Source organism: Haemaphysalis longicornis, unplaced genomic scaffold (genome assembly GCF_048455015.1).
Source record: "Haemaphysalis longicornis isolate Haplotype H1 unplaced genomic scaffold, Haemaphysalis longicornis Haplotype H1 scaffold_3, whole genome shotgun sequence".
Lineage (NCBI taxonomy): Eukaryota > Metazoa > Arthropoda > Arachnida > Ixodida > Ixodidae > Haemaphysalis > Haemaphysalis longicornis.
Window position 1 is genome coordinate 25,258,958 of NW_027526335.1, and position 16,135 is coordinate 25,275,092.

The window sequence follows — 16,135 nt, forward strand, 5'->3', positions numbered from 1 at the left end:
CGATAGTCGTCTTTCGGTGCACTTATCGGTAGTTCAATGCATACTGCGCGCGCTGCGTGCAGCTGGGCTGAGCGAGGTGTCCCTGTTTCATGTCGACGTGGCTAGCTAGCTTCCTGGGCACTCGCGCGTTACGCGGTGAAGCTCAACCCGTGAAGTCGATGTAATGGAGGCTGTATTTTTTATGGATTCCAGGAGTAGTAATTCAGAGCATTGCCTACTGCTGCGACCGGGCGGGGGCACCCGATCCGAGCTCCGTAGCCTCCAACATACGAGTGGTAGCGTGTATGATGCGAGCGGCCAGCCGCCGTTGCAGCCATGAAGAAGTCTAGAAGCCGTAGGCTAACGTAACTGTTTACTTCATAGCGAGAGGTGAGCCGAAGCCAAAGAACAATGCCCCGACGGGCGAGGTTACAATACAGGACTCGAGCAGAGCGACAACATCGATTCGCTGCTCAAACAGGAATGAGTTACAACGCTTGGGCAGCTCTATTTATACCCAAAAGCGATAACGGTCAAACGCAACAAGCGTCAACACGCCACGAACGTCACAGACACACACAACGCTCTTTCCAGTGTTCGTTAGTCGTCGGTAGCCTCCGCGCACGTTGAGTCCGAGAGAGGGGAGAGAGGAGGACTCCGTTGCGATCGACGGGGCCTCTGTGTCCCTGAAGAGCGTGCAGACGAGCCTCGCCGCCAGCCGCCGAAGTTTTGAAATGCGCCGAGAGCAAAGCGTCTGACGCGGCTTGTCGCAACTTGTCACTGACATGGTGGCGCGTGTTTTCAAAGGCGCACAGTGGCTTCGCCGCACAGCCGAGGAGTGATGCGGGGAAGTACTGCGGCGCTGGCCGATTCGTAACACTACTAATGCGTAGCATTCTTATGTCGCTAGTCCAGAGTGCGAGTTCTTTACAGCCACATTTGGGTATGAGTAACCAAAGACGCTGGGTATTTTTGTTTCCAAGTATTTATTTATTTATTTATTTATTTATTATTGCAGGCTTTACAAAGCCCAAGCAGGTGTGGCAAGACAAGAAAGGGTACAAAAGACGTGTCACTTTGCGTAAAACTAAAGTAAAAAAGTGAAAATTAAAAAAAAGTAAAGAAAAGTAAAGTAAAAAAGTTATTTTCGCCTATAACAAAAATATAGCGATTAAGTGCATTTACTTCGCCAGTTATGTATGTTTCCACAGATGTAGTGTTCGCCGGTTTTCGCTATTTTTGTAATAGTGTTTTGAACGTTCTTTTTGCGGCCTTTTTTCGTTTAGACTTCGGTTTCTGGAGTGGATGTATGAGAAGCATATTCTTGATATCCTCCGATCATTTTTTCGAAATGTTTCTCTTTACTATTTTTCAAATTCTGTTCGACCTCTATTTACTCTATATTATAACGATTGAATGTGTTACTTCCGCCAGTTATGCATTTTTCTGGAAATGCATGGAGTTACACGGTTTCGTCATTGTCAATATTTTTTTACTCGCATTTCGAACGTTCTTTTCCGGAATTTTTTTTTGTTTAGACTTGTGTTTTTGGAATAGATTTATAAGAGCATATTCTTTATTTCGTCATATCATTTTTGTATTTATTTCTTCTATTTTTCTTATTTTTAGTTTTTTCCAAATTCTGTTCGACGAATTCTCTATTTGCGCTATTATAAATATTACAGGTGTTACTTCCCCCAAATATGCATTTTTGTGGACATGCAGGTAGTGAAGAGGAGAAGTGGGAAGGGACCTTAAACGAGCGGTTTACCCTAAGAGAAGCGGATATTGCAAACATCCCGTCTATCATAAGCTGCTCTTTAGGGCGTTGCATGGTTCGCCATTTTCGCTACTTTTCTATTCGTATTTCGAACGTTCGTTTACAAACTTGTTTTTGTATTATTCGGTTGGGGGGGGGGGGGTGTACAAGTCACATATTTTTGATTTTATCAAATCATTTTTGTGATTTTTTTATTCTCCCTATTTCTTGGTTTTTGAGAAGTTCAGCAAAAAAATCTACGCACTAAAAAAGCGGGTCGGGGGGTTGGGGCACTGGCGGTGAGAAAAAACATAAGCTAGGCGGTTCCTATTCCAGACACAGATATGAAACAGCAGTTAGAATTATTCCGTAAATTTGAATTTTGCGTCGCATTATTTCTACTGCCGTAAGCGAGATAAGGGTTGCTCCTCGTCGCAAGCCCTTAAAGGGGCGACGAAGACAAAATGCACGTTTGGTTCATTCAGAAGATTGCCTCGTTAGAATCATGCTGACACAACTTTAACGTAAAATTCGCTCAAGTAAGCTACATAATTTGGAAAAAACGGAATGGCTATGCGACTAACTAGCTAATTTCCCGCAACAGAACCTATGATGTCATACCAGCCAGCCCTGCGACTGACGGAGGCCGGCAAAAGCAAACGCGAAATAGGCAGAGCTTATAAGCTTGCCGAACGAGCTATTAGCGCTTAAATTTAGGGCCCATTCTATTTAAAGCAGTAAGAATGGTGGGAGGTACGAAAGCATACGTAAACATAGGAGTACCGATGCGCACTGCTCTTGCCTCAGACGACACTTGCCGATTGACGCAAGCGACGGTGTCTTACGTGACCATAATTGTCGAGCAAGCACTATGTTTCACGAAAAGATTTCCTCCATGAACAAAAAAAATCCAGGTTTAAATACGGTCAAAAACAGACCAAAGGCAGAAAACGGCTAGCCGCGGTGTGGTGGCGCCAGGTAGGTTGACTAACAGTAAAGTCTCCGCTGCACATCAAGTTTAGCTGAAAGACCTGTTCTTGTGATATCATTGCAAACGTCGTTCAAACACACGCTTTGGCGGGAGAATCAATATTTTAGCTTAAATTTATTCATTTCGCTGTGAATAAAGCATCGTTTGCTTCCGGACAAGCGCTGAAGACACTATAGAACAGGAAATGTTTGGAATAAAACAAATTTGTATTTTGTCTTCATCGCCCCTTTAAGTAGTGCTTGCTGTAGTGTGACTGAAGATTGAAGCAGGATTGCCACATCACCTGTCTCTTAAAACTAAACACTTCATTCAGACGCTTATTGATGGGCCGATCAATTCGTGACACTTCAGTATAGCTTCAGCGGATAAACAGTATCGCGAGCAAATGACATGCCCAGGACATGCAGTATAGGGGCGAAGCACCTTATAGGACCTCGCTCTGTCCCGGGCTTGGCGTCCGTGTAATGTTGCGCATGCGCGAGGGGCATTGGATTGGATTGAATTGAAATGGATTGGATTTGGATTGAAATTGATTGGATTGGATTTGATTAAATTGGATTGAAATGGATTCGATTGGATTGGAATTGTGTATACTGTACACACGCGTTGTCACTCATTTACATGCGCGAGTGGGCAATGTCACGGGTGATTTACGGTAAGAACGATCCCCAGTGCTTCGCCCACCCGTCGTGATTCACTTCGTGGAGATGTGTGAATTTTTTTCTTTTAAGACAAGCTGAAATGTGTAGCGTGTGCACGTGTTCGGCTTTGTGGTGCACCCTCGGCCCGCGCTTTCTTCATTCTACGCGTGTGCAAACAAAAACAGAGTGCCGGCTCGCCAAGATTACAGTTCTCGATCAACAGTGCTGACTTTAATCAAAGCAAATTATTCGCTAATTCAGCCTATGAAGTGTATCATACTCGGACTCACTTATCTCGCGTATAAAGGGTGAAATCAAGTCGTTATTTTAGAGCGAAATGTAAGAGAGGCTTTGCACGATGCTCGCGAAAGCACGCAAAGATGCGTATCGCTTGCTGCAACAGAGACAGTCGTTATGGAGGCAATGGACACGGGGCTGCGAGCGAGTGGTTTCTATGCATTTGATCTCACTGCGTATGAAGGGGCTTTTTATAAGCTTGTCAGTGGGCGGTCGCGGTTTGGCGGTTTACTGGTATATTCAGGGTCGCTGTATGCTTAGTTAAGATCACAGTGCTTGGATGGACGGAAAACGTTTAGTATTGATCGTAAATAGGAATAGAAGGGTTTGTCCAGGGGGCCTAACATCACAGTGCTAAAAGAAAGAATCTCACTGCCTGCAGGGTGGGCGCACAGGTACCGCTATGATAGTTTCTACGGCAACAGAGGCGCCGCGAATCAGCGGGATTCTTCGATTTGCCAGTCTTGGACAGTCCGCGGTCAGTCCTTGGGCTGCCAAGGACTTTCGAGGGCTGTCAGAACATCCCCAGAAATTTTCTAGTGCTGTATCTCCCCCTACCCTTCTTTCAGCCTTTTTTTTTTTTTCGCCCGTGCTATTTACGCACAGCATCAATATATATTCAAATGTAAAAAAAAAAATATGAACAATGTTCGTTTGTTGAGAAATGTGGTTCTTCGGAGTTTCGTATGTTTCACATTGAATTGCGCCACGTGTACAAAGACAAATGGGACGCCAACAGGACTGGGGTGAGGCGCCTCTTCCCAGTCCTGTTGTAGCGTCCCATTTGTCTTTGCATACGTGGCGCAATTCAGTATGAAAAATACGAAACTAGCCCCACTCCCCGTCCTTTTGAACTTTTGCATGTACCCGTATGTACCCGCAGGTACTAAAGTCAAGGAAACAATTAACTCCCCATAGGAATGTACGGGAAAATCAAGCGCCGGATCGCGTCCCGGTAGTGGGCGGACAATTCGGTACTGCGAGTCGAAGGGGCACAGCATTGCACGATGGCACAAGAGGGGCGCGCTTTGAAAAAATTAGCAGTGGCTTAGCTCGGCTATATGCCAGGATATATACCTATAGCGTTAGCTAAGATTCAGCTGGTTACGTAGCGTGAGCTAAGGTTCAGCTGGTTATTCTTTGGTTTCCTGGTTGTCTAGGATTCGCTGATTATGATGCTTACTGCTGCTAAAACGATTTCCAATCCAATCCAATCCAATCCAATTCAATCATGTCCAGTCCAGTCCAGTCGCAGTGGCGGTGCGGCTCTGGCGCGCCAGCTCTGCGCCGTGAGATGGCACTGCTCCTCGCGCATGCACAGCACGGCTCTCCAGGAGCCACGCGAAACTGCTCAACCTCGGCCAGTGTAGCTCACGCTACAAAAGATCGACGCCAGAAGGTAAAACTTCGCGATTTTGTTGGGCAGGGCTGTAAACGCAAAAATCGTACACCGGCTCACCATTGGCTCTTAAAGAGAAAGCTTTCTTATGGCGTACTGTCACAAAAAGACTAATGCATTTCTCCATAGATCGGTTGCTCTGCCGAAAAGCTCTGATAAGATCTCCAGACACACGGCGCGTGCGTGCAATCGGGATTCCATTGTGTCAAAACGCTAAAATCACGAAAAAGTAACGGTTTTGAATAGACATCGACCATGAAAAAGAAAGACCACAATAGTGTACATTTCTCGTAAACCACTTATCCGTATGCGTTTAGATCGTTGGTAGATGCGACTACTTAGTGCGCGAAAAATCATCGCATAGGTTCGTTCTTCTTTGCGATGTGGGTCTTCGAAGGTTTGACGATCAGTTGGGCTGCAGTTTCAGCGAAGGTTTTGGCGCACTTTTAGCGAAGGTTTTGGCGCACTTTTGACGCCGTATTGATGTCAGAAAACTTTCGCGCGCTTCTCTCAACTTTTCCTAGGAAGGGATGGTAAAGTTTCTTGAACGTTGGTGCGTGGCGGGCCCGCGAGTGCTTAAAGACGAAGTCCGCTTAAGTAATAAAGGCTCTTCCGTCCTGATAACAGCAGTACCCCTGTTATCGCCAACTTCAAACAAATAATCGAGATTTTGAAATACGATGCAGTGGCGACTCCCTAGCCAGTTACAAAAATATTTTAGTGCTGGCCTATAACACGTCACTATAGAGCGAAATTTAAAAGTTCACTACTTGTTTGCTTATTTTGTTTTTCGACAAAAGAAAACGTCTTTCGTGGCTGTAATGGAGCTGAATCAGCTACCGAGGTCTAGATTTTTTTTTTTTTTCACACTGAACGCAGTTGTATTTTGCTTTAATGGCCCCTCGGCTTAGTTTAAGCGGGACTAGCTCGGTTCATATGCGACTTCCCACTACGTGGCGTGCATTGCAGGAGATGCTGACCGTGAAGCGCGTGTGGCGCTCGGACTTCCGGTTCTCTCTGCTTCCGCACATGAGCTCGGACCAGATTTTCTTCGTGTACTACGCGCTCGACAACTGCGAGGCGAGCGACGACAGCTACCGTGCCAGGGTCTTCGAGGAACGCTTCGAACTACCGCCTGAAGAGCGTGTCAATTTCCCGCTCCTCCATATGGACGCCTTCAAGCGAGCCTTCGGCTGCCCTGCATCGAGTCCCATGGCCACCGCCTCTAACTGCACCGTGGCCTCCTGAGACAGGACACGCCCTCGACATCGCTCTACGTGGAACACGGGAACAGCCCGTGTTTAGCCGTGCTTGACCTGCGTGTTCTCGTCTGGGTTGCATAGGTGTTAATCGCTTTCAAATGCGTTACTGCAGCATCGCCATGTTGCATATGCAACTTACAGAAACTGTTGTTACTGATTTAAGGAATATGTTTTTATTCGAACCAAATGGTCGAAATTTCGCAAGACATTATAAAGCAATGAGTACAACGAGCGCCAAAACAGCGCTATTTCTGCGATTTATACGTTCTTACATTGCTTGGATTGCCTCGTACTTTTGCATCCTTGTTTTTACACGCTTTACTATTTCGGAGTGCGCTTAGTGTTTTGAAAGACGGGGCTTAATGGCATGATATTCCTTCAATGCCAAAGTGTTTTACTGGACGGTGATACATAAATAAAAATTGACGTTGTCTTTTTTTTTTTTTTTTTTTTTTGTCAGCTGGCGTTGCGGCTTGTGGTCCTTCTGCGACGCCGACTCGTGCCGAACGTTTGCCTCGCACAGCGATCGAAATGAAGGCGCATCAAAATGATGTGTGTCGGTCACTCAGTCCAGTACTCCGAGCATGCCAAGCTGGATTGCCTTCAGCACAAATGTTCAGTTTGATGCTAGAAACGAGATTTGTATAGGTGGCCGTTCCAGATGCCCCCGTGTATATCTGACTTCCGCTTTCGTGAACATTGAGATTCCGATCCTTCTCAAGCTTACTTTGCTCCTCACTAACTACCGGAGAGGGTCATGACGATGACGATAGGTATTCCCATACCGGAATATCTGCTTGGAACTATAGTGAACTAGAATATCTCAGTTCACAATACTTTGAACCAAGCGCACCCACGATAAAATTCAGAGAACATAAAACAGGCCAATCAGTGCTGCGGTTATCCGCACTTCCAACGTGCGTGCGTGGGAAGTGGCGTCCCAGTCAAGTCCCGAGAGTGAATGCTGTACTCATCCTGCGATGCTAGTTGGATCGTGACAAGAGCCGTGACAGTTTCAGAGCACCCTGACGCTTGATTTTCCTGGTGCGTCTCGTGTGCAGAACTGTTCCCAGCAACGATGCGAAAGGACGACTCGGATTATGAGGATGGAATGAATCGAAATTATTGCGGGCACGTTATAGTCCGGGAGACGACTTATATGACTGCGACATAATTAGGTGTGGTGATTTGAACACCCGTGTCCAGTGCATTTGTTAGGTCATGCAACGCCTGCAATGAATAGAACTTATTATTAACGCCACTAGATTAGCATTCCGCCATGAAATACGACACTGAATTGGGCAAACGATTATTCTAAAGCGTCCGGAGGCGGATAGGTACGTGGCTTCTCCTTTCATGAGCCTTCTATAAATGTACGAGTAATTAGTACTCCGTGCGAGTTGTTTCGTGAAACCTCGTAGTATAGCTAATTAGTTATTCAGTCCCCTTTTTCGGGGATGTGGTTTGAGAAAGGGGGAGGATGAAATGGTCGTAAACTCATTTAATACCTACCCCGTGACGCCGTTTTTAGCAACTAAAGCCGCGAAACAGCGCGTGCAGGTTCTGTACGTGGGAACTGTCGCAATAAATTGGCGACTAATTAGGCAGTCCTCATAAAACGTAGCCTAACAACGTCCTATCGAGGTCGCGTACGTAAAAGGTGAAAAAAAAAACGAAAGAAGTCATCTGTGATAAGACTGTCAATGTGATGCTATTCGCATTCCTCCTACTGTGTGTCAGGCTGATGTTAACAAACTGCTCTGCTTTCATGAGTGAAATGGGCTTAAAAGCGCAAAAACGCCAACACAAGAAGGAACGAACAAGACAGTCGTGTGCATACCTCGGCAAAGTTGGCGCGGCTCACTCAAACTCACTCACAATTTTTTTTTTCGAATCACCACTCACTCAAACTCAGACTCAATGCTGAGCAGCACATCTGCGCTCACTCAAACTCAAACTCACATTGAGCGCAAAACTCAGAACTTACTCGGACGCAGAACTGAAAATGTACTCAAACTCAAAATGGATCCAGAACTCAAAATGTACTCAAACTCAAAATGTACTCAAAACTGAAAATGGACTCAAACTCAAAATGTACTCAAACTCAAAATGCACTCAAACTCGAAATGTACTCAGAACTCAGAATGCACTCAGAACTCACTAGGTCTCAGGCGTACTCAAACTCAATCGGACTCAAACTCAGTCGGGCTCACTCGGCTCAAACTCACTCAAGCTCAAACTCACCATGCCACACTAGCCTCGCGCTCACTCAAACTCAAACTCGCGCGTGAGTTTGAGTCCAAATGAGTCTGAGTGAGTGGACTCATGAGTGAGTTCGCCGACCTCTGGTCGTGTGGGCCAACTGGACGTAAAATTTTTTTTGCCCGAATTTGATCCAAACAAGTGGTTTATGCTCTTTAAATCACTATGGCGAAATCATAAGCCTTGCATAAGCACATAGCACACTAGCTACCGTCCTTTAAAGTTGCTCTGTAGCAAACGACGTTTTAGAGCACTGCACGGGCCTGATTTTAAGGCCCGAGCCCGGCCCGAGCCCGCTTTGTGAAGCCCGAGCCCGACCCGGGCCCGTAACACCGAGCCCGGGCCCGGCCCGGGCCCGGGCATTCTTAAGTGAGCCTAGCCCAGGCCCGGCCCGGGCCCGTCGTCTCAATCCCAGGCCCGGCCCAAGCCCGTCGTCTCAAGCCCACGCCCAACCCGGGCACGGTCTTTTTTTTTGAGCCTAGGGAGGGCCCGCATGTGTGTGACCAGGCCTGGTCTTAACGTCGAAGAAAATTTGTTTATTATATTTGGTCGAGTGTCTTCGTAGCGGGAAATCAGACGGAGCATCTAGTCTGTACAAGCACGCCCTGAATTGCAACGCAAAAAATAAGGGTTTAAAAGTACACGTAGCTTAGCTCACACCGCCTGCAGTTCACGCCACATGGGCGTAATAATAGCTCGTATTCTTACGCGAGAGACACCATCACCTTTGATGACCAGACTCTTGGCAACTTCATGTGGTTGTTTCGGTCCCAAGTTTGTGTTCATGAAATTTTCTGCTCTCCATTTGAATCCACGAATATGTGCGTGCGTTGAAATATTTTCCCTGGAGTGGTTGTTAAGCGGTGGCGCTTCTCTAGCACGCGAGTTTGATTTCCAGCCACGGCAGCCGCATTTAGATTGGTTCGACATCTAAAATACACGCACATAGACATAGGTGCACAGCTCCAGGGTGGCTTAATTAATTCCTTCCCCGCTAGGGCATTCCTTGTAACACGCGTATCTTTGATATCTTATACACCAAAATATAAAATCTTGATGCAGTAGATGAAATGTCATTAAAGTTACAGTATAGTGACTATCAGACCTAGCAAAACACGTTTTTAAAACAGTGTGTACAACTAACATCAAAAAGCCCGTAAAAGTATACTCAGAATATTCAATTTTATGCTCTTTTCTGCACTTCACGTCGGAACTATTAACGGCCGGGCCTATGAATTCATGCCCGAGCCCGGCCCGGGCCCGTGGCGTCGAGCCCGAGCCCGGCCCGGGCCCGCGGTACTGAGCCCGAGCCCAGCCCGGGCCCGCGGCACTGAGCCCGGGCCCGGCCCAGGCCCGCCGATAATCGACTTCGGGCGGCCCGGCCCGGCCCACGGGCCGGGTCGGGCCCGGCTTTTGGGCCGGCCCGGGCCCGTGCAGTGCTCTACGACGTTTGCACCTGGCGGAGAGTCGCCGAAATAGGTCCCGAGCGGCCTGTGACGGAGAATTCTTGCCTCGCTTTGCGTCCTACGAGACTGCGACATCTTGCGGCGACGGGCTTCCGCGTAGACGACGCATCCGCATACAACACATGGATATGTGGGCCCCATCATCGTTCCCTCCTAGACTTTATACGCGAAGCGAACATTCTCATGTTCATCTAACAAACTTTCCTCGTCATCAACCCATACCCCTTGTTGAATTTATTGCGTCGTACATAGCAAAGTAACCGAGAGGAAGAAGAGGACATGGCCCGAGGTCGCTAGGGAAAAAAGAAGATGAGAAAGAAGAGGAACTTTCATTTTTACAATCCTCTGATGTTTGGCCGATCCCCTGATTGGGTATGCGCCATTAATTATCAGGATCAACAACAACAACAACAACTTTCGGACACCATGAACGTAGTGAGCTGCAATTCAGTGTGATTCAAATACAGTAATTCTTTCGTTGCGGCGGCTAACGACTCCGTTCTTCCGCAACACCCCTCATCTATGCCCTGTGGCAAAATAAACGCTCAGGAGGAGGAATAAACTTTTATTGAGGCCCAATCTGACTCCGTGTGTGGAGGCAGACCAGTGGGGGAACTCCTTAGTCCAGGAGTCCCTGGCTCTAGCTGGCCATCCGGGCTCGCCTCACCAGGTAAGCTGGGAGCCGGGTTCAGAGCTGAACAGCTGCGCCGCCCACTGTGAAGGGGAAGGGTGGGGATTGGGAGGTAGGCCAGGTGCGTGGGAGCATTCCCATACGATGTGGTAAAGGGTACCTCTTTCGGGACAAAACTTGCACTGCGGTGAGTGAGAGGTGGGGAAGATCAAATGACATAGGGTATTGTGAGCGAAGGTCCGGGTTTGCAGTTGGCGGAGAGTGATTTCGTCAGCCTTTGTTAGAGAGGGGTGAGGTGTTGGGAAGGTGCGACGAGACAACTTATAATGGGTGAGAATGTCGTTGTAGGTTAGTAGGGGGTGGGCATCCAGGGAACGCTCAAAAAAATTACTCCCACCTCCCCTCGCGGGAACCCCTGTGTATATGCGACGCATAGGGGGTTCCGTTGTTGTTTCCGTTAGGTTGATTCTCCCATCGCGTGAAACGTGCCGTGAGCCCCCTGCCGCGGCTATGACGCAACACAATCCAACACAATCCACTTTAATCCAATCCAAATCCTATCCAATCCAATCCAAATCCAATTCAAGCCAAGCCAAGCCAATCGAATCCAATCCAGTGCCCCTCGCGAGAGAGTGTTCGCTATCGGAGAGGAGAGGGGGTGAGCGGTGGAGAGCGCAGCTCGCGCGGCAAGGAGAATGGGGGAGGGGTGTGGACGGACAACAATAACGCCGTATGGAGGGACAAGGCGAGTGAATGAGATGCCGTCGCATCTAAAAAAAATTGGCCGCGTATCTGCTCCTTTCGTTGCAAATGTCGTCAAAAGACAATAGTCTTTGTAGACATTCGCCGAGGAAATGCCCCCCTTTGCTTTTGCTTTCCCGCTCACCTCTCATGCTGTTCCTGTTCCGTCGCGCTCATTCCAAGGTAAATACACTAAAGGTTTGCGCAAGGCGATTTGAATTTACCGCGTTCCACTGCTACAGGCCGGGTTCCTCGATGCCAGCGCTGCAGTACGGGGGAGACGCGCGTGAATGGAGGCGGCCGACTAAAAGGTTTATAGAGCCGCGTGGCCGTGCTCCACGTGCGTTCCAAGCAGAACATGGAACCTAGCTAGTGGAACCTTTCGTTGCTGTTGCCGCGTGATTTTTCATATGCCGCCAGGAGGCGGCGGTTTTCTGCAGTAGATGTAGAATATAATTTGCTATCGAAAAACCAAGCATCCGTGAATTTTTTTTAATAAAGGAACACTGTAAATATCCCTTGTGTACTAATTTCTTGTCTTATATTTGCGTAATGTCTTCTTCTTGTTCAACAAAGTTGACAAGTATGAACATATAAACCGGGCTTAGACGTTTACATGTGGCTGTGAGTATATAAGACTATTGCGCAATATCAATTTTAATTTGGCCGGGTGGCTGAATCGAGTCACAGACAGACAGACAGACAGACATACAGACAGACAGACCAAAATTTCTGGGTTTAAGTAGCCCAAGAAAGACTATCGTCTTTAAAAAATTATGCCCACCTCCCCTCGCGGGAACCCTGGTGTGATGCGACGCTGAGGGGGGGTTCAAGCGCAAGCGGAGAGCAACCATCGACCGAAAGGCCGCCGGAGAGCGGCACACCGGTTATATGCGCAACGCGCCCGAAGGAGAGGAGACCGCGGAGAAAGAGAGAGTACAGTCAAACCCGGCTATAACGAACCCGGATAGAGCGAATTATGCTATATATCGAACAAAAATATTTCAGTTACGGAAATACATGGGAAACATATTCCTTATAACGAAGTTCACATCCGTTATATCGAACTCCGCGCGCCTACAATGGCCGCCGAAATGCATGGTCTCGGAGCGGCGATTGAGATGTGGATTGGCCGCGACCACGGAGCAAGAGCCGCGACTGGGACATTGCGCCTTGCACGGAGCGACGTGACGGCCGACACTTTCCGTAACTATTTCCGACGCGTGGGACTTACGACGGAACGCGCCCAGTCAGCGAGTCCGGACCAAGACAGCAGCATCGGTGAACTGTGCAGCTCGCCAACGTTGCCGATGATGTCGCGAGTGTAAGCCGACCGATGCTTATAGTGAGGCGCTTTCCGCAGTCGATGTGCTCCGCCAATGCTTCTTCGATTTTGGAGAACGCAGACTCGTACTGCTGCAAACAATGTTTCGTGTAGAGAATGGTATGCTAGTTGTCGCCGCCAAAACGAAAGTGAAAACAAAAATCCCCGCTTTTTTTGCAAAGTAGGTAGTTAAGGCGGAAAGAAGCTTTATTAATATGGATTATTTTGGTTAATGGCTACTTTACAGTGTTCGCTTCTGCATGCGGGGATGGTGGAGTTGAGGAGGGGGGGGGGGGGGGTTACCGCGCAATGCGAACTCATAACAATAAGCTCGTTATAGGCGGGTTCGGCTATATCGAACTATTGGATATATCGAACAAATCGCGGTGCATATTGCAGTTCGCTATAAACGGATTTGACTGTACTGCACATGCGCAGCACCGCGCGCAGCGCCGCCCACCGGCGGAGTGAGAGCGCGCTGGGCCGCACACCCGCAGATGTTGAGAGAGAGTGTTCGCTCTCACCTGGGCACGCGCCGGCGCCAGTGCGTCTGCCGCGGCTATGACGCAACACAATCCAACACAATCCACTTTAATCCAATCCAAGCCAAGCCAAGCCAAGCCAATCGAATCTAATCCAATGCCCCTCGCGAGAGAGTGTTCGCTATCGGAGAGGAGAGGGGGTGAGCGGAGGAGAGTGCGGACGACGACGACGACGGACGCACGCAGGAAGGACAGGGCCGCCGACAAGAGATGCTCTCAGCGTCGCATCTAAAAACCAAGGAAATGTCGAGCGCTCGTGTGACGTGCCTCGCGGCGACCGGCCAGTGTCATCGGCGCACGTTTACAAGCCACGCGTACCCAATTGAGAGATTGGCCAAGATAGCGCAAAAAAAAAAAAACAGCTCCAGCGTTCGTTGTAATCGTGGAAGCACTCGCTCGGTACGAGAAAGACACGTCCGTACGCAACTCCAAGGCGATGTCCAATGATTATCACTGCCAAAAAAATTAGGGAAGGTCACACACATAGTAACAGTGATGGAGTAAAGGTCGTTGCGGCAGCGAAGCAGAAGCAAATCGGCTGCAATCGTGGACTTAAACCGTCGTGATCGTCGTGAAGGTTGCGTACAGCTTCGCTACCTCCAAGTCTTACGCGTTAGTGTTTTCCTTCATTTTTTTATTTGAAGTAACATTTTAACTCCAACAAATGGTGCGAGACGCGCGCTTGCCTGCACATTTGTCATTCCTATTGCATGCTCCTAATCTCCCTTTGCTGCTGCTGGCATACGTGTTACGGACACCTATGGTCTTACCGTGTGGGCTCCTATCGCAAGCTATAAGAAATCATTTATCTATGAGGAATAATTGATAGAGCAATCGCCGCTCAGAACATGAGTTCTTTTCCCACTAGAAACACTCGGTCTCTATATTTGCCCGCACAGACCAGTTTTCGGCAGTTCATGGGCAGTCCAAAAGGGCAAATAAAGGACGCGGGTGCGAAGTGCCGCACGCTTGCCCACTTCATTCCGTGTAGCATGGGAAGGCCGTTTATGCTAGAGCCACGAAATAAATAAATAAATAAATAAATAAATAAATAAATAAATAAATAAATAAATAAATAAATAAATAAATAAATAAATAAATAAATAAATAAAGAAGCATCCAGTGGCTCTAGTCCAGTGGCTCTACAGATCCAATTGAGGGGTAGAGGGAAGCTGACCTGTTTCCTCTACCCCCAACAGTTTCCTTTCGCGTGCCGAAGTGTTTGGTGTGCTCCGCTCTCTTCTGCAGGTGCACGGGAACGCTTTCTTCTTTTCCTTTAGTTCGATTAAACTTTAGTTAGATCAGGGCACTAAATCGAGGAAGGCGAACCGCCAGCGTGAATTTCTAAGTCTGTCCTGCAGTACTGAACACTGTTCCTATTCAAGCTGCTGTCGTCAACTGCTTCCTCGTGTAATCGATGTAGCCCCGCTCCGCCGTACTCTCCTGCGTGTTTACAGATCCCGATGCAAACCGCATTTATAATTGTTCCCGTAAACAAAGTTGTTGTTCTGGAGAAATGCTGCTAAACGGGGGATCGAGAAGTCCGGTTTGTGGCATACAATGGCGAGTACACCAAACACACATTCTGCGTGCACACAGCTTTTAAAAGCGCTGTTATACATGTCTACTCCCTCCAGTTCTGGCGTCCGTGTGGAACGAGAACTTGGCGTGGGGAACGAACGCCTCCGGGACTAAATTCATTAAAAATAAAATAAAAAATTTTAGGGCCTCCTTATTTTGGTGTTTTGAACTGCCCCTGAAAGGATCTCTTCTCAGCAATGCAGCTGTGTTTAGGGATGAAGCCGACTTTAGGGAAATTGGGCGTAAGCTAGCCGTATTTTTGTTAACTGGCTTTCTCACTTCGTGTGCTGCGCAGTGAAGCATGGCCATTTGCGGAGGGAGTATGGTCACAGCCCCACTTATACCCCTCTTCACCGCGGCCGCCTATTTCCTTCCAACACCGCTGTACAGAGTGGAGACAACCTTTGAACGGTCCCGTGCCGCCGCAATTGGGCCAACGGGCTCAACGCGTTATTCTTTTCGTCCACCGCACCGAAATCTCACCCGAGGAGAGGCAGTGCTGATACGCCAACTACAGGTGCGCGCGATATGGACGCCAGTGTTCGCAAAACACGTGTGCCCTGAGATATACCAGACAGACGCGTGTGCGGTGTGCGGCGGCGACCGAGCTACCATGAAGCACATGCTCTGGGAATGCCAACCAACGGACTCAACCGCGGATCCGCTACCCCCGCGCCTGGAAAGTGCGGTAACCAGCACGGACTATAATCTACAGCGAGAGGTCGTTCAGCTCGCGCTAGCGGCCATCGAGCGCCAGCGGCCGAACCCGCTGCCTCCCCCCCCCCCAGGAGGCCGGCGGTAGTAGGTAACCCTTTTCGCAGGCCAAATAAAGATGTTGTTTCTCTCTCTCTTTCGTTTCCCACGAGACCTAGCAACGCGAAACAGACAATATGATTCAAACTTCTTCAGTAAACCGCGTTGCGGCGATAATTTTAGCGCGGTTTCGACACAATGACTTGCTTCGGCGGAGAGCGAGCAACCGAATATGGCGGCGCCAGCGTATACGTGTCTCTACCCTGTACGGCGGATGCGTCAATGAAGGTACTCTAGGCTGCAGAGCGGTCGGTTCCTGTGATGTCACTTGGGACCACGAAAACGCACGATTGAGCGGGAAAATCAAAATTTTAACCTAAATTGTTTAATTTCTCAGTGAATAAAGCACCGTTTGTATCCGGACAAGTGCTGGGGGCACTATAAAACACGAAATCTTTCGAATAAAACCAACTTGCATTTTCTCTTCATGGCTCCTTTAAGCGGTGG

At 48.4% G+C, this 16,135-nt stretch overlaps 1 long non-coding RNA gene across 1 annotated transcript in view; it reads left to right on the forward strand.

Annotated features, from left to right (window-relative positions):
* Positions 1–6,725, forward strand: part of LOC144173199 (uncharacterized) — a 51,025-nt gene extending 44,300 nt beyond the window's left edge. Inside the window, exon 2 of the long non-coding RNA XR_013323180.1 lies at positions 6,036–6,725. This is a non-coding gene — a long non-coding RNA (uncharacterized LOC144173199). The remainder of the gene's footprint in view (positions 1–6,035) is intronic.
* The last annotated feature ends 9,410 nt before the right edge of the window (positions 6,726–16,135 follow it).